At 44.8% G+C, this 21,607-nt stretch overlaps 1 protein-coding gene across 2 annotated transcripts in view; it reads left to right on the top strand.

Annotated features, from left to right (window-relative positions):
• The first annotated feature begins 1,187 nt into the window (after nt 1–1,187).
• Nucleotides 1,188–21,607, top strand: part of CHST13 (carbohydrate sulfotransferase 13) — a 60,630-nt gene continuing 40,210 nt past the window's right edge. The window contains exons 1-6 of one of the 2 annotated variants that reach the window (XM_075432822.1): nt 1,188–1,505; nt 2,433–2,517; nt 4,041–4,063; nt 10,778–10,869; nt 12,205–12,377; nt 13,980–14,119. The gene's annotated coding sequence lies outside the window, so the exon portion shown is untranslated. Of the gene's footprint in view, nt 1,506–2,432; nt 2,518–4,040; nt 4,064–8,175; nt 8,234–10,745; nt 10,870–12,204; nt 12,378–13,979; nt 14,120–21,607 lie in introns of those variants that run through there. The other variant, XM_075432823.1, reaches the window with a different exon arrangement.

The following is a 21,607-nucleotide window of genomic DNA, read 5'->3' as shown; positions in this document are numbered from 1 at the left end:
AGTACGGAAATCCTATCTACTTCCATCTGCCCTGGATTAACCACCTCCCCCTTTATCACCTAGAGACGGAGCTTCCAGCATTCATCCCTGAAGGGCATCAGGCTCCCTGATCTTCATCTCATTCTTCATTTTAATGTGTGTTCTTGGAAGAGATGAACTAATTTCCTGATGCATCTGTTGTCTGCCTGTTTCCTAGCATTCGTACAGATTCAAAGAAGCTTGAGAATGTAAAATAGGCAGCAAGTTTGGTGGGGGTTTTTTTGTTTTGTTTATTTTTTAATTATTCACTGTCTATGTGTCTCAAGATGAAAAATTTGGATTGTGCTTTTCAACCATTGCAAAGGCAGAGGGAAGCTCGGACGCTGGTTCTTACCTGGGGCATTATGAATACAAGGACCAGACATCAGGTAAATTGATACAAGACTTTGGTTCAAGAAGCTCACAGCTCAGGGGTTTGGGATGTTTCTGGTTTGGTGCCAACACAACCAGATCATCCCCTTCTGTGAATTCCCCACTCAGCATTTTAAGCGGGCCCTGAGATTTTGCTCAGCACTGCTTTTTCGGTGAGCTTTACATGGGATACAGACACACCAGTGTTCACTGAGAGAGTGCTGGTAATATTAGCAGAGAAAAATTTAAATATTTTCTTCGTCTTGGCCTTGGTTTGTTTTCAGTTTTCCCTTTTTCTCTGCCATGACACAAAATGGTTTTGGGTTTTTCAGCTGAGGTGTGTGATAAACAGAAAGGAAGAGAATGGATTTGTCACTAAGAATAGGTTTCCAGGGCTTTCAGGACCAGAATGTTATCCTTTGAAAATAGTTAATTTTACAGGTATTGTATATTTTACATCTTTCTACCTATGTATCTACCTAAATATGTGTTTATGTATGTATGGGGATTTAATATATAAAAAACATAAAAATATAGGAATGTTTTTTTAATATATATATAGGGACACACATATGTGTAGATCTAGTCTGTGCTGTCAGAGTCCCCACAGGTTGTTTCCCCGGATGATGAGAGATCGGACATCCCTCTCTGAGTGTTACTGAGCTCTCCAACTTGGCCTGTCAACGGAGATATTGTGGTGAGTAAAAAGCTGACTGATCCCCTTCCTTGTGTTTGCAAGAAAAATACCTCTAATTTTAATGCTGGAAGCAGTTATTCATTTGTTAATAACATTTTTTTTGTCTATAATAACCTGAGTGAATAATGCAATGACCAATGAGCAAAAAGAGCTGTTGTTGACTATTTAGATTCCCTCTTGGTTTTCCCTGATGTAAAAGGTAGGCAGTAACAGTGCCAGAACTCAAAGGGGCATTTGGAGCATAAATGCGTGATTTACATTGAGCTGCTCAGATATTTCAGGTACTGGGACAATACATGAAGCAAAGAGATTTTTATCGAAGCAAAGAGACATTCTGATTGAATGATAAGGTCCTACAGCATGAGCAGAAGTCAACAAACCTGGGATTCTTTTGGATCAGCGGGGAAAGCAGTTTCTGGTAATTGAATGCTTCATCCCAACAGCCTTTTTCCCCAGATCCCTGTGTGATCAAACCTGTGCTTACACATATATTGCTTTTGAATTATTGCATTGCTTGCAGAGAAAATACTTACACTGCTGCCCTTCTACTTGAAGACGAAAAACGCTTTTGTTTTAAATTCAGAAACTAATTGAAAACTAGAATCCTTAATTAGTTTTAGATATAGCTTCAGAAAGAAACATCAGTCCTTTAAACAGTAAAATGCTTGTGCTGAAAATGAGTTTTCTTCACTCCCACATCCATTTTGAATTGAGGCTACTGTGTTTGAAAAGTAAAACCCAATAATGCTTCTGAAGTCACAATCGGTATTTGAAAGGCAGCTCTGTGCTCTTCTTTGAGTGCTATTGATGCTTTCAGCTGTGGCATGAAAGACCTAGAACTCTGATCTCTGATTTTGGCAAGTCGAGTCATTCAATTCAATTTCGGAACCGTGCAGCTGTGAAGCTTTACAGCTTTTGATGTTTAAAAAGGTAGGGATTATTTCTGTTCTCTGTGATTTGTGAGCAACCGCTGCTTCTGTTGGCAAACCCAGGAAGAAACCTGTCTGTCTGATGTGCATGGACTGTTAGTGATACCTGCGCAAACACTTGAGTAGATATTACTCATCTGGCTGGCATCTCTGAGCTCAAAGTGCTCTCTGGTGCTCTGCTGCCCTTTGAACAGTATTTAATTGGCAATAAGACCACGTTTTAGGGCTTGGGACTGAGCTTTGCCTCCTCAGGTCACTGGGTGAATGCGGTTTAGGTCTGTAGGAAATGGGCCAATGTTCTTAGCCTCCTTTCTAATGGAGAGAGGGCTGCTTCATTATTCCCGTTGCTCTGGTTCTATTGCCTGCAGAGAGTCACAGTGAAGATGTGAGTTTGCAGTCTCTGCTCTTTCTTATAGGGGGTTTCTGCAGGTTGATTGAAGCACATTAGGATGGACGGTTCAGTGAGATTACCCCAGCTGTCATCTGCAGAGAAGATTTCAGGTAGGTCTGGCCAGCCTCGGTCTTACCAGGTTTGTGCCAAACTCTTGAAACATCTGATTCCTTGAGGAGCAGAGAACAGCTTACAAGTGATGGGTGCTAGCCTGAGCATGATGCTAGGATTCAGGGTGAATGGACAAGCTGGGCTTGGCAGTCACTCCTCACCCACCTCCTCCCACAGCAGGAGGGGGGAGTTATCTAGCAGCCTTTTGCCAACCAACGTTGTGCTGGTCCTGTCGTGGAAACCCCAGCTGCACTGATAAAGATGTATGGACTTGTTGCTGACACAGCCTCTGCTGGCACTGGTGCCAGCTGGACCAGGGCTGGCTCCAGTCTGGAGCCTAATGGCCTCCTGAGCTTAGTACTCAGCCCAGGCTGAGAGATGAGTCCTGAGCTTGGCATTCAGCGTCTCACTAATGCAGAGGACTTTCCTCCCATCCAGCTTGGACCACGAGTGTGACTGGTGCGTGGCTGTCAGTCCACCCCAACAGCTCACTGCAATGTGCTTCGTTTCCAGCACTGTAAAACTAGCCTAGTTGATGAGCTAACATATGGGGGCTTCTCCCCAGGGGATTTTGGTGCATGTTCCTTTATTTTCATTAGAAAGGGAGACCATTTGGTTTAACTGTCTGCCAAAACATGTGGAGAATTGAGAGCTGGGATGTGAACCCAGGCTCTGTTCTGCAGTCAAAGCAGGCTCTTCCGGACACTGCTCCCTCTCTATCAAATAACACAGCATTGCAAGCATGTCTGTGCTGGGCTGCTGTGCAGCACACATCTCGCTGCAAAGACAGCAAAGCCAAACCCCTGTTCGCCGTACCAAGGGAGAAGTACAGTGCAGACTTTGCTCATGAGCTAGGGCAGAGCATTGGCCCTGGTTGTTTCCACCTTCTAGTAGAGGATAAGGATCTGGCATTGCAGAGAGGAGCATGACAGGTATTCTGTGCAAGAAAAATAGAGTATCTGCATGCTAAGCACACATGGTGGGCTCCCTGCTGCTAACCAAAGTGCTGTGCTGTGCATTGTTACTGAGTAGCGCGCTGTGACTCATGACAAGCATGCTGTACTGAGGGTATTTATTGAGGATCTGGTGCAAAAAGCTGGTTAGGTACTTCATAGATCTGAGATCCAGGTCTCTTTCGTGATGATTTCACAGCCTGGACAGATGTTGGATGGGTGCGTGGCAGGAAGGTGGGGGGTGGTCAGCGCAACCTGAACTGACAGCGGAGGTCAGGACACTGACAGCACTCTGCATGCGATGGGTGTGAGGAAGAGGAGGAGAGAGATGGCACAGGGGCAGATGTGCACTGTGGAAGGAAGAAAGCAAAGTCATCCCGCAGTATGTCACTTCTGAGCAGAGGACTCCGCTAAGGCTCGGTTCGGCGCTATGCCGCGCACCTGCTGTTTGCAGCCGAGTCTAAAGGCACCGAGGATATCGGTGTCTTGTGAGATTAAGCTCTTTGATTCCAGTCTCTTTAGCTAGAAAGCATGTTGTTTTATCTAATGCTTGTCTCTGTCTGTTTTAGGCTGTGGTGCCTGCAGAGAAAAGGTATGCATAATGAAATGATTAAATCATGCGTTTTCAAATAATCAAAGTCATGCTGTTTCAGCTATGCAGAAATCCTGTTCCTCTTAAGAGACATCTAGCCAGATTCAGAATTTCTTTTGGATTTTATATTTCTGAGAAGGAATCCAAATAAAAAAGAGTATCTGGTTAAGGCCAGTTCTGCTCTCCTGTATGCCCAGGGCCAGATATGATCACATTCATATTCTTCTTGTGTCGCTGCAGACAGAAAATAACTTTGCAGTCTGATTTTATGCTCTAAAGAAAATCATTCACACTGTGACAGCACTTCAAAATATTTCAATCCTTATTCTGTATATGCTGCTGGCTATGACTGCAGTGCAGAAAAAAAATGCTTCACTGAATCAGTAGTTATGGGAAGGGGTAAAGTTTCCAAATTCCTCCTTTCCATCTTGATTTTGTAACTAATCTCTTGTCCCTGCTGTACCTCCTGTTTGAGATGTCACCCCTGTAACTCTGCACTACTTCAAGCTTTGGCATGCCTGACACATGTAATTGCTTAACACTGCTTAAATAATGTGCGTGGTAAGGTCAGATGGTGCTACATAGGCTGCTACACATGGAATCACCTCCTGACTGTAGGAAATCTCCTTAGGGAAACGTACCCTGGAGCAGGTAGTGAACGAAGTGAATCAGAAAGACCTTTGTGGTCAGAGACTCCTACTCATCCACCAAGGCAAGGTCTCTTCTTAGGAAGATGCTGTCAAGGCTGGTTGACCTAAAATGAAACCTTGTGTACTCTTTTTGAGTGATGGGTGTGTATATGTTCCCATGTTCTGCTGTTTGGGGTCATCTTTAGGAGCATGTGAGAAACCAGTTGAGGACAAACAGGAATGATGTTAGAGGACTCTGACCTCTCAAGGTCATGGAAGCAACAGTGAACTGATGGAGGTTAATGGGCTGATTTTAATGAAGGGACGTGGCACAGCAAATACCACGGAGCTGCACCATGAGACACTCCTGTATGTTGATTTTTGCAGATCCTAAATACAGCCTCAGGAAGAAGAGCAGTGAACAAGTCCCTCCTCCCTCATAGTGCCACATTTAGGAGACTGAGTAACAATTGCAGTCTATCTAAGAAGGCAGAGAAATTTAATTGAATAGCAAAATATCAGATCTACATTGCAAACATAGGAATTATTTTTCGAGGCCAAGCAGAAGAGTTTAAGTTTCACAAAAGGAGTTATAGGAACTCATCTGCTTTACCATAATGGAAACTGTCACCACTAGTCTCATTTTTATTATGAAAGTCTTGCTCCAAGATACTCCAGATCTGCATGTGCAATTCTCCATCTCAAAACCGAAACATCTCAGACCAAGTGACGCTTGCGGTTTCAGAGATTCTGTGCTGCAGTGAAAGGCCGTGAGCCAGTACGACTGCACTACTGGGATGCCACCCTTGCTCTGCAGATCAGCTGTGGAAGAAAATGTGGCAATAAGACAGAAGGCATTACTATGGCAGAAAGCATTAATCGGGGACACTGAAAATGGTAAACTTGAGTAGCTATAAGCAGACAGCAGATGGAGATGGAAGAAAAGGAAACAGTGAAATTCTCCATTAAGACAAGCAGCTTAGATGACTGCTTTCATTTGCATTCATCTTATAAAATGAATTTGCTAGTTTTACTCTAGATATGGATATCCTCAGATGACAAAGTTAAAAAAAAGACAACAAAAAAAACAACAAAAAACCTCAAGCTTAGCAGTAGTGCAGAACAAACCCATCTTTCAAAAAGCAAAGAGCAAATCATTCTCTCCAGATGAACAAAGCTGGATGGTTTTGCTGGTTGCCTTCAGCTTTAAAATCTTGCTGCAGAGTAGAGCTTGATGCTATTGTCTTTTGCTTTGCCCAGTGTGGCTCTTTGGGACAGGACATGATGCTACCATGGAAAAACCCACTTTGATAGGAGAGCTTGATAGCTGTTCAGACCTCCCATGTGGAGCACAAACCTTTTCCCCTCTAGGAGTTAGTCACCAGTGCCAACATTCGACATCTTCCTTGCAGAGTTCTGCCTCATTCACTTGGCTGCTTCACCTCCTACTTGAACCTAAAACTTTAACCACCAGCCAAGAGGGAGAGAAGAACTCTGTGGGATTTAGAGTCTTCAGTGCAATCTATTTGAAAAATGCCTGTTACTAAAAGGTGTAAAGCCTTTAGCAGTCAGGACTAGAACGACTTTGTGTAAATAACAAATTACAGCAGTCCATATTGATTTTTCTTCTCTGAGCAACTCCCAGATCAAATGTGCTCTTTCTACAAGTCAAAAGGTGATAGTTCTAACTACAGATCCTCCAAACTCTGAAGAGCTAAAAACCAAGTTTTTCTTTCTCTGCTCCATCACTGCTGTAAATAAAAACCTTAGAGTGAAGACACACCTTGCCATTTTATTGCTGAACCATAAAGCTTACTTCTTAAATAAGGAAAAAGCTTCCCAGATCCATAAACCGGCCATGGCTATGAAAAGCAATTGCAGATTAAAGATATAGTTGTGTGCAGCATTTATCCTCCCAAGCATCCCAAGTGCTCTGATGGATCGTGCCTCCTGCTCCCAGTCTCTGACTTACAGACTCAGCTTCCAGGGGTCAGAGCTGCAGGAAGCCTGTGCTCTTCTCACCAGGTTCGCTCTGCTTGAATCAGGCGGTAGCAGATTTGTGCATGCAACATTGACAAGAGACGCAGAGCACAGTGGAGCAAGAGGTGAAAACACCCAAGCCCGTAGGATCAGTTGAGCCCACTGTCAAACAGGTACCTCCATTCTCTATGCACTGGTGGGCATTTAGATTTAATTCTCCCTCCTCCTCCTCCAGGCCCACCAAGGAGATCCTGCTTCTGCCAAGTGATCAGTGATGTTGCTTGTTTGAGATCGGTTGGCAAAGCTGACAACAGCGATGCCTCCAGCTCTGTGCAGAGGTGCAGGCTGAGACGCGACCTGGAGCAGGCCCCACAACAAACTTGCAGCAGCGTTGCCTCAAGTAACATTGTGCAGCCAAGACAACGGATTTTAGGACATGACTGAATTTAACATTTATTCGTGAGTGCACTCTGGGAAGATTCTTAACAACTTTTTCACTAACAACAACAACAAAATTGGTATTTCAAAATACAGAAAAGATATCAAATATCAAAGGGACATCCTATTGAAAGAGAGGAAATCAAGTTGATCTGACTCCAGAAATCAAAGCTGAATACTTTGAGTATTTCTCTCTGTATAACTAAAATGCACTTCAATTTTCTCTTTTTTTCTTTTGAAAATAATAATCCAGTATCTTGGTCATGAAGGTGAAGTGAGTGGTGCTGACTTTCCTTCTTGGACTTTCCTGAGGAAACAAACTTATCAACAAAGGGATGATGGTGACCAGACCTGCGTCACCAGGTCTGGTCTAACAAAGCCCTAATAAGGTACAACACGTTGCCTTAGGCTACGTCAGAGCTTAGCCCACTTTATCTGACCTTAACTTCAAGTCCTTGTACTGAAGTGGTGGCACAGAGCTCTGTGATTCCCAGGGTCCCACCAAGAGCAGGGCTATTGATCAGCCTCAGATGTCCAGGCCCCAGAGTAGAATCATCCTGAAGCCTTCCAATGGAAGGAAAGACATTTTGAGCAATTCCTCTGTAAGACGTACAGCTTAACAGCACTGTGTGCTTTTTTGACATGTGGCACAAGTCTTTCTGTGTCCTCAGGGCTCCTTCCAGTCTTCTGTTCCACATCTCCCAGTCTTTCTGCACCTGCCTCTCTCCTTTGAGCTCGTCCCTTCCCAGCAGGAACCGGCAGGCTTGCATCCATTTTTCGCTCGTTCTTGTCAGTATGAGAGGTGTCCTAGTTACCAGGTTAGATCTGAATACCAGACATCCTACGTCTGCAGGAAAAAGGGCACTGCATGGTTATTTCCCTTGTCTCTGTTAAGTGCGTTGTGCCCTTCATATTCAAATAGAGCACTTGATCTTTCTTAGACAATTTATCTCTCTCATTCTTTTCTCTTATAGTCTCCCACAGCAAGGTCCCAAAAGTTATCTAATAAACATGAATGTTATGACATCCTCCCACTATAACTCTAAATATTGTACAGGAAACATCACCTAATAAATGACATAATTACCGCAAAGATGAAAACCAGCACTCCTGAAAACACCCAGTGAGTTGCTCTTTATCTTGCCGTACAAATTATTTCCATTTTTCTCTTGAATGCTTTGTTTTGTCTTGCTTTGCTTTTCAAGCTCTTCTTTTCCCTCATCGCTTGTGATCATGTGCATGAAATGCGTATCTCCAGGCACAGAAATATAAAGCGCAGTCATTCCGAGCTGCCACGGGAATGCAGGTCCACCCAGTTAATTTTTTTCCCCACTGTACTGGGTGGAGCAGCTCCGCAGACACACTCGTACACACACCCTTTCTTTTTTGGTGCTGTTAATTATTTTAAGCTACTCTTCAGGTTGGTAGCATAGCTTATTACTGTGGAAAAATGGCAGTTTCTGTCCTTCTGTGGTGACTAGTAAGTTATGAAAAGCTTTTTAGCTTGATTTATCCTGACTTCTGCCATGTCTTGCTGATTTATCTATTATGCTCTAAAAGAAGGCCAATGAAACCCAGTGGTTAAACCAGACAGACAGAAGGGCATGCATTTCGCTCACCAAAAGGTATTTTTGAAACAAAAAGACACGCTTTAAGCCGGTAAATGGTTTCTTTCGCTTTTAACTGAGGACAGCACTGTACAATTATCGTTGACGCTGTTGTCACGGGCACATCACATTATCACTCTGCTTTGCGTTGTTATTACATTCAGTCAAAGCAGTGAAATACAAAGGAGAAGGCTGCTCTGTCAAGAGCTCCAAGGATGGGATTTCTGAATGCTGTATTTTAATTATCTGCCTTGTTCACGTGAGCGCCAGCCGCAGCCAAAGCAGAGAGCAGTTGTTGGCCAACCAAAACACAGCTGTTGTAGCTCGTTTTGAAGTCTACCAGCCTTTCTGCTGTCCCTTTTCAGAGATTAAGCTTAATCTTCAGTAGGCAAGGCTTATGTCACCTTATTCAAGAACAGTTGCACTGACAGCCTTGGAGTTTTTTCCTCTTTGCCTCATCCTTTGTGGTTTTGGCAGGGAAATGGCTTTAATAGAAACACACCCAGGCAAAAAGCAAACCAGTGTAAAACCTGTGTGGTTCTGCCACACAGCCAGCAGCCAGGCCACAGCCACGCAAGCAGCCAGGGATTTCACAAACTTTTGGAGAAAAATGCAAGCTGGTATTTTGGTATGCTATCAAAACCAGTTAAACCCCCACCATTTTGTGTGCCCAATGGGCATGTGCACAAAACAGAAGCTGTGTTTTAATCTGAGTTTTATTTCTATTTATTTAGCTTTCTCTGAAACCCAAGTAAAATAAAAGTGTGGGAGAGGACACAGCTGTCTAACCCGAATGGATCAAAATTTCATAAAACACTGAGTTGCAGCAAAATGAAGCAGATGAGTTTCACCACCCTGCTTGCCTCTTTCTGTGGCCTGGTCTGCGCTATGTGAAAGCCAAATCAGAGCCAGAAGTGGCTCCACTGCCAAGAACCTCACCTCATCGGTTTATCCAGAAGGGCTTCTGTAGCAAAGATAGTCTCTGGTGTGTGGGTTACTTTTCAGGTCTGCTTTTAGAATTGAGCTGTTCCAAGAGAAGCTGAATGTCTTCTTCAGGCCTGTGATTATTGCAAAAGCCTGGCTTTGAGTTTTTTTGCTGCCTGCGTGTCACAGTACTTTTCTAATGACCACTGGTTGCTGCCTCAGTTGAATAAGTTTCCCAGATTAACCAGGAAAATGAGAAACCCTCCACCCTTGGTTCTTTTCCATTTTATAATTATCTGCTGTTTCTCTAGAGCTGCTCTTTTATCCTTATTTTGCTCTTGCCTGGATGTGCCCAGTGCCTTGCAATTAAAATGAAGCGGCTCTATATAGTTCACAGTCTAAGATCACGTGCTGCAAACCCTTGCTCATTAGCACGATCCCAGCGGAGTGAATAAGGCTGTTTCACATCAGGTCTGCTTGCTTGGTGAAGTTTAGTAGGTTGTGACCTTAAGTTACATGTTTTAAAACATCAGCAAAATGTTCTCTGACTCACTGTTAATAGCTTAATTGCTAATGGGATGCATCCCTAAAAAATAGATTCAATTATGTTTATATAACAATCAGAAAACTTTCATTCCCAAAGGGAAGGAACAGTTGTACTTTCAGCATCACTTGTGCTTTGGCCTGGAGGTGTCCTGTGTGTGATGCCAAAACGTAATAATTAAAAGGACATGGTCAACATAAAACTGAATTTATTGAAATTCCTTACCTGTGCTACTTGGCAATGCACTGGGGTGTTCAAAGTGAAGAGTTTGTTTAAAAGAAGTTTGTTTTGCACCACTTAGGCTCTTTGTTCTTTTTGCAGTGTTCTAAGCATAAAATCTGTTTTTTTCTGGTTTCACTTCTAGTTTGTGTTCGATCACTCTGTGTTTCTGTGCTGTATGTGTTCTGAATTTAAAAGACATCTGCTTCACTTCAGCTGTGTCTCCCAATGTCAGTCTTTGCTTCCTCCTCTTAAATGCATGCTAAAATATTGCTGGCATGAATATGCAAGGAAAGTAAATGCAAAGCCAGCACCACAGATAATTGCTGATCCTTTTAAAGTGTCCAAAGCTCTCATGAGGTCTTTGATGCAGAAGCTGTTAAGCAAGAGAGACCAAGATTTGACTGCTCGCTTTGCAAGCAACGAGGGCAAGCATCTGCGATTACTTTATGAAAACAACCACTGGTAAGAATTACAAATCAATACATGCAATATGCTTGGTATATTTTATTTTAATGAAACCCTGCTTCACACAGCTTTTGGAGTTTCTCATCTGCCTTGTTAGATCCCTGGCATCAAGGCACAGTGACAAAGGAGCGAGCCGCCTCCTCTGTAGCTGGGACCATGTGCTGCAAGTGTCCCTGCAAATTTTGCTGATTTATTTCTCACCATTTCCCTTAAATGGATGATGTTGCAAGTTAATTCACTGGAAATCACAACTCACTTGGTAGTCAAGTGTTTGAGTAAAATGGCAAGAGATCTGCATTTACATTAAAAGATCAAAAAAAAAAAAAAAAAAGCATAGTGGGGAGTCCACAGGCAGGCGTGACCCTCTTGCCCGTGTCACATCGGGCCAGCCAGGACCAAGCTGCCTTAGCATGCAGGTTGCGCCGAGCAGACCATGCCCTGTCCAGATGTTGGCCCCTTCCCACACCGAGAGAGCCCTGGGTGGCGGGGGGACACCGCTCCCATCCCGGTGTCTGTGCACGGAGGGCTGCGACCCGCAGAGCCATGCTCGCACAGCCTGATGGCTTCTGGCCCAGAGCCGGCTTGCATCTGGCCAGCGAAAACCTCAGCTGGAGGAATTTATATCCATCTGCACCCGCGGCCCGTTACTGCTCAGGGTGCTGTCTGAGGTTAGAGCTAAAACAATCCTTTTTCTAGGAACAATGCCCTGGGCAAGGCCTGTCTGATCCAGAAGATTTGATGTTCTCAAGAAAAAAAACCCCAACAACCTTCTTTACTTCAAAGCCGTGCCTCTCCCCCACTTATAGGGGTTATAACTAACAGGTCTTGTGATCTTACATGGCCAGGCGCAGCCCGAAGGCTGTGCGATAGCCAGGTGTGCCGGTGAACTCCTTGTAACAAGTCCACAGAGGGAGGGGGAAACAGCCAAAAAGCAAAATGTCAGCAGAAAGTGTCAGGTCAGCTTGAGTGATGGATGTACTTGAGAAAAGCAGGGCCTGTTCGTAAGGATTGCTCAAGCTGGAACGAGGACCCGTGCAGCAGATTGGTCTCAGCCAGGAAGCCATCCCTTGCTCTGCAGCGGCAGCAAGGAGGAGACGACCAAGACAAGGGCAGTGCACACTTCTAAGGTTCAAAAGAGCATTGCGAAATAAATACTAGAAATATTTAGGTTGTGTAAATGTTCAATCAGGTCAAAAGCCAACAGAAAGCACTCGGCAAGAGGCAGGCCAGTCCGCTCGACGTGGCTGGCAGTCAGCAGGCTTTGTAATCAGCAGATTAACGACCTCCAGAGAAACGTTCTCCCGCTGACACTTTACTTCTGACTAATTTCAGCTACACATCTTCGGATGCAGTTCTGCTCAGCCTGGTGCGATAGACGGGCCGGCTTGCGTTACGCAAGACATTTCGGGGAATTCGTTATAGCAGCGGCGCTGACGAGGGGGCGGCCGGGAGAGGCTCCCGGCAGAGCGGCACGGCGGGGGGATGAGTGCTCCTGCTCCCAAGGGGTGGGTGCTTTGCTGTAGCTGCCTTTCACCTCTTTGGAGTTTAGTTTAGTTTTAGGGGTTTTTTTAAACTTTTTCAGCCTCGCGTTGTAATTCTTCAGAGTAACTAGTTTGCTGCTTTTTTTTCTTCCAGGGCTCTGCAATTGCTTGGTTTCTTTCCAGTTGATGCTCCCCATGCACAAAGAGAGAAGTGTGCATTTCTGTATTAAGGCTTTTATATAAATTCCTTCCCTTAAATGAAATGAAGAGGGCGTTTGTCTGCACTGCATTTTGGAGGGATGGCGGGGGGGAGCCCACAACGTTCAAGGGTGAATTCAGGCAAAATTACAGGCACACGCAGGGGACGTTTTCGGGAGTACGTGGGGCTTTGTGGATCACAGCAGGCTTGGCAGCTTAGTGTGGCATCGGTACAGCTGCTGGGGGCTCAGCGGGAGAGGCTTCTGCTGTTTGTGGGCGGCTGCAGGGATCGGAGAGGACACTCTGCTCTTGGCTGCTCTTTAAAGAGCAGCATAACCTCTCTGCAGATAGAGCTTGTCTTTGTAGTAGAAATGGCATTATTCCCCATGTCAGTCAGCAATGTCCTCAGCGGGTTTGGACGTAATTACCCTGATAGAATAGCTTGAGCTTGATCTGCATTGGGCCTGTTCTCCTGCTGCAGTGGGCATCCTTGGGAAAGTGTGGGTTTTGGGGTTAGAGCATTCCCAGCATGGGGAGAAAGCTCAGTGCATCTCTGCCAAATGCTCCTGCTCTCATGGTGAAGCTGTGCTCCCCATGAAGAGTGCCTCATTTTCCTGAAATTCAGCCAGTTTCTATGCAACGTTTCATTTCTAATGTCCAAGCACATATCCGAGCAGGCTGGCCTGTGTGCTACAATAGAGAACAAAACCGCTGTGAGGGCTTGTTTGGATTGAGTTGTACACGCACACAAGAGGGAACCTGCTAAAATGAAAAACCTGGGCTAGGTACTTTTGTTCATGGTTTGCTGCGCTGATAATACAATATTTCCTGGCGCAAGTTGTAGCGAAGTGGCAGGTTTACCCTTTACTCTGGAAATGAACTTAAAGTGAACTTGCACTGTAAGATGTGTAAGTAAAAAAACTTAAATGGAACAAAAAAAATTGGATTTGTAGTTAAAGGTATCTCATAGGAGGTAAGCTGGCAGGAATGTAGCTGATTTAACATTAACACCCAGAAATCATAAAAGGCTGTAAGGTAACCATGAGAGATCATTAATTTCCATCTCCTTTCACCTATGGGAAATTATTTTCCTCCCGTTATTCTGTTTTCTGGCTCCTTTGAAAGTAATCAAATGTAACTCAGCTTTTCAATTTAGTGAAACCTTTTAATCCTGCATGTGTATGAAACACTTCATACCATAGTGTGGCACTTCATAGCAAATTAGATTAACTCTTCTGTACACTACTGAACTGTGAGGGACCCTCAATAAATAAAATAAATCTGCAAATGAAGAGAATTCGGTAGAAGGTTGAATGTTTTCCCTTCACCTCAGAGACGTGGAGATCAGTGTTACCCTCACATGCCTGTGTATGTTCAGCCAGACGCCTGACTTCTCTGCAACTCTGTCTCTCTCCTTTTTCTTCATAGCAAAACCTGCTGTCTTCTGAATAGAAATCTTGGAAACAGCGACTGCAGCTTGCCTGGCTGCTCCGGGCAGTCCCACAGCCCTTCCTATCCACGCACTGTGCTGCAGGATGACACCTCATCCTTTCAAGGCAATTCCGCAGGTCAGTAAACCAGCCAGAAAACCCTTCCAAGTCCATGATACTCACAGGGGATGGGTGTTCAGTACAAGGCAAGAGCAGGCTGCTTTTGATGGCAAAGTGCAAGCTTGCAGCACAGGAGTTTCCCCATGGGTTTCGTTTTTGGAGGGATCCTCTGTCACAATATGGGGTGCTTTTTGGAGCATGTGTTTGGTGCCATCTGTCCTCCTGCAAAGTGTGACTGCTGCTGCCCTAACAGGGTGCAGGACAGGCAAGGACCACCTGCCAGTGCCCTCAGAAAGGTGATATCTGCTCATCCTCAGAGGTGGGAGAGGGAGACTGGTTTGGTAATAAACCTGGATGTCCCACAGAGAAGGTTCTCTAGACAGGGATTAGGAAGGGAATACAGATTAACTTTTTGGAGTAAACTGCTAGGAATCTATTTACCTTGATTCTCTGTTTCACTCTGCCACCTACTCATTCTTCCATCACAAGCAAGTTGCTTCACCTTGATGCAAGGATTAGTGAGAACATGCCTCCAGGAGAAAAGTCTGTCGTGTGCCTTTCTAGTAATGTCACTGTTTACTTTCTACTTTGTCCAAGTTCAGTTGTGGAGTTGTGGCTTTCACATTTGGAAGAGGATACGGTGGTTTAAAGTCTGTGTTACAAGAGCCAAATGTGCAACAGAGGATTTAAAATGGTAGGGAATCTGTAATTGGTTAAAGTGAGTTAAATGGAGAGGAACCTGTGGCTACTGGTAGGGCACAGAGCTTCATGTTCTCACCTCACCAACACACAGCAGCATTTATGGGGCTCCTACAGAGCTTTCAAGATTCCTTGTATGTTTGGCTGCGTACTTTTTGACATAAAGAGCTGTAAATGCATTGTGTTCCCTAAGTCATTAACTTGTCTGGTAACATGGCTTCTGCTGTGTCAAGTATTTTTATAGCGGCATCACTGAAAAGCTTTTGGAGCTTGCCATGAAGCATCGAGTACCCCCTTTCCAAAGCAGAAGTGTGTGTGGGAGCTGCTCACACCCCTGGGCCAGTGGGCTTTCCTCCTGCCTGTGCTGGTGTTGGGAAGCGCTGCCGAACGTGTGAGAAGAGCTCTGCATTCACAGCTGCTTCCCGTCTGGTTTTCCACAGGACTTGTGCAATATGGTAAACTGCAGACAGAGCTTGTCAGTGAGTGTGGCTTCGGGGCACTGCTCTTACTTTGATGAGATGCTTGGGGGGGGACTCTCTTTTGTACATCTTTATGATGTGCTTGAATCTAATTCTGATCCCTAAGGGTATTGTCCTTCAAATGTCCATCCCTGTGAGTCTTCAGGGTTCTCCATGTTTGAAGTTACTTTGACAATTCACTTGTCTTGCTTAGGTAATAGCTACAATATTCCCCTAGAATCTGGCTGAATAACAAATTCAAAACCCAGGATGCTGTCATTATACTAATGTCTTTTTACACAACTGTCAATCCAACTTGTAGGCTGGTGCACACGCTGTGTGCTCCTTCTGCGCACCACTGCTTTCCATCATCTCCTTCTCTAAATTCAGTCCCCGACATACATCTGCCTACATCTTTACACAGAATATACCCACACCTTCATCCTCAGGTTTCCAATGCAGAGAAGCCACAGTACCTGCCTACCAACCCAGCGGTGTCCCCTGATGTTTTGACTCCTTGGCCTCTGTGTTGAAATGGGTACGAAAAATGTTGCTCATTTCATCTTTATTAGGCTTTTCAAAAAGGCTTGCAAAATGAGATGCCATCTGCCCGAGGGGGTCTCAAAATTCATGGGCTCAGTTAACTGCATGGATTAGATACCACCTGGAGGGCTCTTTTTTGATCTGTGAAAATTTAAATTCAGCGACCAATGGTTCCTCTGCAAGAGAGGGGGAAATTACCACCTCTCGACTCCAAGGAAAAACTGCTTTCACTGACTTCCTTACAATGCTTTAGGTGTTAGTGATTAACAGTTACCAGCCTTCATTTCTGTCTTTGTCTTCGCAATACTAGATTTTGTGCATACGGTAAGTGATGCAGGTACACCACCTATGGTTAAAATAGACTAGCACTTCCAGCAACAATAGCTCATTTCAACTGCTTACAGTTTCGCCAGATTGCAACCATTTGGGTTGAAACTTCCCAACCAGAGAGTGCCTGCTTCATGCTGATTAATTTGCTTTGAATTTCAGCAAAAATGTTTGCTCTGTCCTATGAGCAGGACTAAGCAGATGTGTTATTAAATGTTGTTCTTAGTACTTACTGGGTTATGGTAGAGGTTTTTCTCCTCTTTCTAAAAGAAATTCTGCCATCCACATGCACTGGATTTGAAACTTGTCATGTCTTGGATGTGCTTTCTGGTGTCAGGCAGGGCTGTCCTAAGAGCCAGTATGAAACAAATGGTAAAACCACTGCCCATTTCGTTGCCTCCTGTTACAGTCTGTCCCCTGGATAACTTGCTTTCCCTGCTCCTGTTCTCTCTCCCACCATCCCAGCCGAGTAGCTCACTGCTGCCCCCTCTCTCTCTCTCCACCAAATCTATGTGGGGTCTCATTTCCCCTTCCCCGCTGTACAGCAGGGCTGAATCCTTGCAAATCTGTCCTTGGCTCCTGAACCAGGGAACAGTGATACAAGAGCATCCCATGCAGCCAGATGTACCTTTTTGCCCTCCCTGAAGCTGGCAAATGGGATGATTTTAGTTGATTTTGTGAGTTTGGACAATCGCATTTGGAACGTTTACCAGTTGTCACAATGCCTCTGGCGTTAGCCACCAAAATTGGGAGATGACATTGCCTTTCCCATCTTCTGAATATATTCCCTGGCTGCCATGTTCATTCTTGTCTCAGAGTACTGTTCTGGCACCTGCCCCTGCCCAGGTGCGTGTAGGGCTCCTGGGAACTGGGGTGATTCAGATGCTGATTTGGTACCAACTCCTGCACTGTCAGAAAAGGCACCTTCTGCATCTGGAGAGGGTTTGGACACTGATCTGCTGGGACATGCTTGTGCTAAGTGGGTTTCTTCAGACTGATGATTGACTTTGCAGCCAATATTCTTGAGGGCAGGCAGGTGGCAGGGCTTTTTGGACAAGGAGGAAAACAGATCTCTGAAGCTAGGTAAGGAAGGATTCCCCCCCCCCCCCATTTTGCACTTAATATGATTGATAGTTGGCAAGAAAGGCTTGATACAGGAGAACAGAGGTATTCACATCTGTCACTGGAGCTGAAGGGGGCTTTCTCTGAGTGCAGCCCAGAAATTCAAATGCATTTTCTTTCACTGCCGTTAGAACTTTCACCAAAGTACTATTTTTAAAGCATTTGGTTCCCAGCAGGATTTCCCCACTGGTTTCCATGAGATTAATTGTTTCAAAAGCTGGAGTGGATGGAAAGTTTTATTGGCTGTGTCCATATAGAAATACCACCAATTCTCTGTGCGGGAAAAGCTGATACTTTTAGCACTGCCATGTGTTCCTCTGCAGTCTAGTATTTCACTCAGCTGTCACATATTCTGACTTTATTCAGCCATTATTTAACACATTAAGCAAGCACATGAAGTGGTTTCTTGTTGCTATTGATTGATAACTTTTCCTTGATAATCTTCTCATAGCACTTTTTTGCTTTCCACTGTCACATTCACAAATGCCAACATGCAGCTGCAGATCTGGTATCTTTGAACTCAGGACAGGTGTTTGAGAGAGTGTGTTTGAAATGGGGAGATTTTGCTTTGTGTCATTCATTGCCATTCCTAGCCTTGTTCACAAAGTGTGCAATTTAGGGTTAGGTTGCTTTTTATGGTGCACTTGTCCTGACTGACTGCAGAATACATTTCAGAGACTTCAGCTGAGAATGGTTTTCTTTTCTTTGCCACTGCACAGTCCAGTTAAGATTTCACTGGAAAATGCTAACTAGTAATGTATATTCCTTCTTCAGCAAAAGCTGTAGCAACTGCGTAACTGTAAATTCCTGTGTAGTCAAACAGTGGCTCACGAGATCCGTGGAGTCATGCCCACTTTGTCAAGCTTTCGAAATCTTGAGAGGAGGTCCTGGAAAGCCAGCATGCGCCTTGACTGCATGGTTGGCTGGTTTAGCACCATGAATCTCTGTTGGGCTCTGCAGGAATAGTTTGGTTGACTACAAACCAACTACCAGAGGAAACATAGCTAAGAGAGTAGAATAGGAGAGGACAGTAAAGCCATATATACTGCACTGCGGTGTGGATGAGAATTAACTGTCAGAATAACACAGCTTTATTACATTTTTTCCCCAATGCCTAATCTTTTCCTTGCATGGAGCCAGAGTTTATATTCTGGGCCAGCCGTATTTCTAGATAATGTATAATCATGGTTGCCTCTCATTGATTATCTTACTGCTCAGTTACAGCTGCTTTGCTGGGCAGCAGGAAGCTTTTCCACATGGTCTGTGGACATCATTAAAAGGCAACACGAGCTCGGTGCTTTCAGCCCGGGGGGACGTGATTCCCCTTCAGCACAGGGCTGATGCACAGCAGCAGCCACTGGATCTCACCAGCTTCATGGTACAAAGGGGAGCTCTGAACGGGGGGCCTCAACCTCCTCACACCATGCCAGCTTGGATGAGGGCCATGCTGCAGTACTGTACTCATTTGTGTTTCATTCAGAGCATGTCCTTATCTGCCACCCCTGCAATTCGAGCAGTGCTTTATAATTTCCTCATTAGTTATTAGGTATTCCTAGTCTTGCTTTGATAAAACCAGGAGGCCGGGGGTGGCTTTAATCCCCCATCTCATGTTTGGGAGAACCCTCTGAAGGACTGGAGGGTGGCAGCACCGCATTGCCAGGCAGGGGCATTCCAGGGCATAAGCCACAGAGAGGCGGACTGAAGCGCTTTGTTCAAGCTCCTCCACTCCTTTGGCTCTGGGATGCCACATGGAAGGAAAACAGAGCAACCTTCAGGGCAGTGCGCATTGCTTCAGGTTTTGAACACTGCAACACACAACTGAGCTGTCTTGTACTGTGTGCGGCTGGTGTTTTCTGAACATGCCCCCATTGAAAGAGATAATGGTGTTTTGTTTAAATTCATTTCTGAAGTTGAAAAACCAATTTCTTTTTAAGTCTGACCAGTTCACTGAATTGAACCTCTGCACAGCGTATTCAGTTTCTGCTGTAACCTGCTACTGCTGCTTTTAGCTGTAGCTTTAACCGCAGAAATAACAGCCAAAAAAACCCAAACCACCAAACCCTACTATCTGCTCCATTTTTTTTTTCTATTTTTTTTTCAATGACACTGGCTGCACTATTAGTTGGAAAGAAGGTTTGGGGAAGGCATATGACTGTGCTTTCTTTCTCAGCTGAGAGAGATCTGAATTCTCCCTGGCTTTGCTGAAATCACAGTATTGCTGAGAACATCTGTAGCAAAGAATTAGCTGCTTCTCTCCCCCGCTCACTGAAAGCAAGCTTCAGAGAAGGTCAGGCTCCTGGGTCTTTCGGTGGATTATTTTAGCCACACCGAAGAGGGCAGAGCCTCTCTCATTGCAACCAGCTGGAAATACAGCAACTGCTTAAAAAGTGCAGGAGCTAGCTGCCATCAATATATAGATTTGGTAGCAGTCAGACTCTGCTTTAACATTTTCAGCAGTGCTAATATTACAAGCCAAGAGCTCTGAGAGAAGTCTGGCCATGCCCTGAGCAGTGCAGAGCATCAGTGACCCAGCCAGCCAGACTCTCTGCGCTTAAACAGGAGGTCACCTTGTAGGTGATCCTGGTACCTCCTCCAGGGTTCCCTGTGGTAGGGTGGACAGGAATATTGTCACTGGACTGCAACTGATTCAATCATCTTAAAGGTCTTGACCAACCTAAATAATTCTCTGATTCTAAAAGCATTCAGAAACTAAGACTGGGACTCAAATAGTTATGTTTCTGGGAGCACATGATACAGAAACTCATGAATCATCACTCCGTGGTCAATATCTGCAAGAAGAGGCTAAGGCACTACTTGTAAACCTTTGATCTAAGTTGTCTGGGCTGCAGTCTGCAGGGCTACATGGGTTTTTCTCCTGAATTAATTGCAGTAGTAATAAGCGCCCCTGTTGCAAATCCAATGCCCTGTCCCCTCCTGTCTACAATGGACTGTGCAAACACTGGACCAAAGTCCTTGTTTGAAAGATTTCTTTATAAAAAGAGAGGAGCCAGCCGGCAGGGTTTTCTCTGTGGTGGCTCAGAGACTTGGAATGTGCTTTCTACACTCCACACTAAGCTGATTTGGTAACTTTCCAGGACTAAACTGCTTGCAAAAGACACCTCTGGATAGAGTTTCTGGAGCAGCCAGACACCATGCCTCCTAGATATGCCTCCTAGACATTCTGGGTAGGTGGCTGTCTGATTTTAGCAGTGCTGGGGTTTACTAATGCAGACATAATTCAATTAGGGCACCCAGAGGATTGGAGAAAAGCCTTTATTATTTTTAGTCTAAATAAAAATAGTATCTCAGTCTTCCCAGAACAGCGAAAACACAGAGTCTCGTGGACGATTGCTGGACAAAGAATATTTATATACTTTTTCAGACGGGGTTTTCATGAAATAGAAGCTGTTTAGATTGGATTTGACCAGCCCTGTCATGTCTAGGCATATGCAATTAGTTCTCTATGCTCAAAATTGCAGTAACAAAGCTGGATTTGACTTTGTGGCAGTATGTGCAGGGTAGAGCCTCACAAATGGTATTTAGAAGATGATGATGATTATTTCAATCCTAGCCCTTCAGTAAACAAGAAGCTCTGTTTTAGTCATGAGGGAATGTTTCAGCAGTACAAAAGGGAATTATGAACCTAAAGATTCATCTAAATGTGGTCAGTGAGGGCAGTACCTAAGTCACATAGGTTTCGTTGGAAACACCGCTCTATTCATTGTCTTCTTTCATTCTCCTCTTCCTCCAGGGCCAGGCTGCGTTGTTGTAGGGAGGCTCAGCAATGTCAGCATTTCTGAATGGGCTGTTGTGCTGTCAGGATATGGGGTGCCGAGGGGAGAAGGAACAGACCTGCCCAAGCTTCCCCAGTGCAACAGCAAGAAGAACCTATGGGACCTCTGTCCCTGCCTGTAACATAAGGTTTTAAGGAGAAAGGGAACTTTCACAGCATGCTCATCCTATGGTTGAGGAAACTTTTATAGCACTGCTCCGATCACTGGTGGCAATTTATGTTGTTATTTACAGGCTGGGTTTTTTTTTTTTCCTTCCCTTTGTATTTGGAGCCACTGCAGATGGATGTGTGCATAATAGCAGCAAATTGAATGTTGCAGGGAGCGAGCGCTCTCTGGCACGCAATGCCCTGCTCGGCTGAGGAGCTGCTTCTTTTGGCCATGAGCACTTCTTGCCATGCTACACCCCCTCACTCCACTCTCAGGGACAAATTTGCCTTTGCTGAGACATAGGGAGCGGGAGAATGAAACAGCTCATTGCTGCTGTGCTAAGAAAGGGGACTTTCCAGACGAGGTACTTCAACTAGGGCCTCTCTCTTGTGCTATATCTTGGCTGCTGGCTGGTT

The sequence above is a fragment of the Opisthocomus hoazin genome, chromosome 11 (genome assembly GCF_030867145.1).
Source record: "Opisthocomus hoazin isolate bOpiHoa1 chromosome 11, bOpiHoa1.hap1, whole genome shotgun sequence".
NCBI lineage: Eukaryota > Metazoa > Chordata > Aves > Opisthocomiformes > Opisthocomidae > Opisthocomus > Opisthocomus hoazin.
Note: the sequence above shows the minus strand (reverse complement) of the source record. Positions and strands in the feature narration are given on the sequence as shown.